Here is a 3648-nt window from a genome sequence, read left to right as displayed (position 1 = left end):
CCATCTTTCACATAGAAAATCAATGAAATATTCTGGTCATAGGAAACTATTATGTGAATTATCAAAATTATCAAAATTTAATGCTTTTAACCTCCTTGGATAATAAACGAACACTGATGCATCTATTCTTGTTTACAAATTCCTCCCATGAGAGAAATGGTTATAATATGTACGCAGAGTATACGCAACTGCAATAAACTTTTCTTGCATTATAACCTTGGATATATCCTTTTTCTATCTGAAAATTAAGCGTTAATAATTTTCAATTATGGTCTCTGTATAAAAGTGATTTGCGGATTTATGCAATAGAGACAAGGAAGGAGGTTGGCAAAATTTATCTCTCTTCAAAATAGAAAAATAACGATATATTTTCTAAAGGTAAAGTGTGAAAGGGCATTAACTCTTCCAAGGGAGATTTACTTAAAATTACGTATATAGTCCCTTTAAACGTAAATCTAAGACTGTAACTAAATTGTATTGATTGATAGGTTGGATTAGTACAAAGAGTCCCATTTTATCTGAACTCAATATAACTCATCAGGTCTGTATACACGCTCAAATATCTAGAATAATGATCAAATATTGACCTTGGGATTTAATTACGAGCTTGGAGATTTTAGTTTAAACTTTGGTTCTATTATATTCTTACAATTATAATTATCCGTCACCGCGCTCTATACAGTCTACACTCTACACCCTGGACCTAGGGTGTATTGTATTAAAGGAAATATATATTTAGGAGAGAGGAGGAAGAACTAACGATATGCCAGGATGGCTGGAACCCCCCATATCTTTGTTTACCAAAAGTGTACTACATTTTCTGGGAGGAATACAGACAAAACTATTCCTTCCCGAACTGCATTACATTCCTTTCTTTTGTAAACAATGGGGTAAGGGCAAGAAGTATGAAATATAAGGGAGAAGGAAACGACACGGCCCGCCTTACCATATGATTATACATGCTTTGCAGACGGTACGCCATTTGAAAAAGAGTCTTTAAGGTCGTCTTTTATTTCTTAAAATGTGGTTTTTACTTTACCATATTGAATTAAACCAATTTTTTATATTACATAATTTTTTTACTATAAATAATACGTTTGCATTGATAATATTTTTGTATCCCAAAAAATGTATTTGTTTGGCGATATATAGCCTATTTTTTCCCGTTTAATATATGTTTACAATAACCCATTCTGAATACGCGTGTACGCGCCACGCGGTATTTATACATCAGACCAATATTTCTTATTCAAATGCAGTACCGCCTGCAAGGCATGTATAATTATATGATAGGGCGGGCCGGGTCGTTTACTTCTCCCTTATATTCCATACTCCTTAGTCAGGGATTCCTAGCTTTATGAATCCTCTTCGTTGGAGAATGATCTAAAAAATTCTGGAAAAATAAGAAAAAGAGGTGAAATGAAGTTCTGCTAATTTAATCCTTAAAAAATTATGAAAGATTATCAAAATGAGTAAACAAATGAATGAGAGAAAAGATGATTATGCATATATGGAGAAAAAAGAGAATCATGTGTGGAGACAAAACAAAGTTATGGTGACCAATGTGGTTGTAGATTAGGATTTTTAATTTCAGATTGTGGATTGTGAATTTTATAAACCGTAGTTTCTGGGTTCTGGATTCTGGATTGTAGATGTTGGATCGTGGATTCTGGATTGTAGATGCTTGATCGTGGATTCTGGATATTGGATTGTGGATTGTGGATTGTGAATTCAGGGTTGTTTACTTTGGATTGTAGCTAGTAGATTCTGGATTCAGGGTTCTGGATTTCAGAACAAGATGTTGGTCATATTGTGGACTGAAGATAGTTGATTCGGGATTTTTCTGGCTTCTGGAATCTGGATTGTGAATTGTGGGTTGTGAATTGTGGGTTGTGAATTGTGGATTGTGGATCCTGCAGGTTGTGGAGTCTGTATACTGGATTGAGATGTTGTTCAGATGATTCCTCTATTGTAAACATAGTTAAGCTAAGGATTCTCTACATGATATACAATCATGACCTTTTCATGACCAAAATGTCTTCATGCAGTTTGGATTTTATGCATTTTTGCAACCATGCGTTGCTTTCCGCTCTTTAAAGGATTAAAACTGGAGAAACATAGATAGCGGGTTGGTTGCCTACAAGACATGAAAATATTTATAAATTTTCGCACACACATGGAGATATCTTTCATGCAGATTTTTAATTTTAGGTTGTGCTGTGTTTCAAATAGATAATTAAAGATGATTTTTAAATTGACGGAGGAAGAAGTATATCTCTAATAGGGATATTAATGTTGAGGGTAGGAAAGATCCTATCCTTGTCTGTCAACATTTCTGAGGCAACTCACACCCCAGACTGGTCGATGTTGAAAAAATTTGCCTGGAAAAAATGTCGCAACTTATTTTTTTTATCCACTAATTAAAACGTAAAATTTTGAGAACGATTATGATTGGCGACTTTCAGAGTTCAAAACTAAAGTTATTAATAGGGAAGAAGCGCGAAGCGCTCTAAAAGCCTAGTATCTAGCAGGAGGAGAGGTATCTCAAAAAGAATTTATTAAATGCTGGGATTAAAGTTTAATGAACGCTATAACCTTGAAGAACCAATATTCAACACTTTTAGATCTTTCAGATAAACTAGGACATTAGTCAAACCTGCATACAGCTTCAGTAAACCAGAATACTGTTCTTCTACCTTGTAATATATTAGTAAAACCTGCATACAGCTTCAGTAAACCAGAATACTGTTCTTCTACCTTGTAATATATTAGTAAAACCTGCATACAGCTTCAGTAAACTAGAATACTGTTCTTCTACCTTGTAATATATTAGTAAAACCTGCCTACAGCTTCAGTAAACTAGAATACTGTTCTTCTACCTTGTAATATATTAGTAAAACCTGCATACAGCTTCAATAAACCAGAATACTGTTCTTCTACCTTGTAATATATTAGTAAAACTTGCATACAGCTTCAGTAAACCAGAACACTGTTCTTCTACCTTGTAATATATTAGTAAAACTTGCATACAGCTTCAGAAAACCAGAACACTGTTCTTCTACCTTGTTATATATTAGTCAAACCTGGATACAGCTTCAGTAAACCAGAACACTGTTCTTCTACCTTGTTATATATTAGTCAAACCTGGATACAGCTTCAGTAAACCAGAACACTGTTCTTCTACCTTGTTATATATTAGTCAAACCTGGATACAGCTTCAGTAAACCAGAATACTGTTCTTATACCTTGTAATATATTAGACAAACCTGCTTCAGTAAACCAGAATACTGCTCTTCTACCTTGTAATATATTAGTCAAACCTGGATACAGCTTCAGTAAACCAGAATACTGTTCTTCTACCTTGCAATATATACAAGACCACATACTAGACCAGATATTCCTCATACTAGACCAGATATTTCTCCTACTAGACCACTTATTCCACATACTAGACCAGATATCTCACATACTAGACCAGAAATTCCACATACTAAGCCAGATATTCCTCATACTAGACCAGATATTCCTCAAACTAGACCAGATATTCCTCATACTAGACCAGATATTCCTCATACTAAATGTAGACCAGATATTCCTCATACTAGACCAGTTATCCCTATATTTTAGCAAGATCATTCTTTTCCATAT

Source organism: Eurytemora carolleeae, unplaced genomic scaffold, assembly GCF_000591075.1.
Source record: "Eurytemora carolleeae unplaced genomic scaffold, Eaff_2.0 scaffold293, whole genome shotgun sequence".
NCBI lineage: Eukaryota > Metazoa > Arthropoda > Copepoda > Calanoida > Temoridae > Eurytemora > Eurytemora carolleeae.
This window is presented reverse-complemented; position numbering follows the sequence as displayed.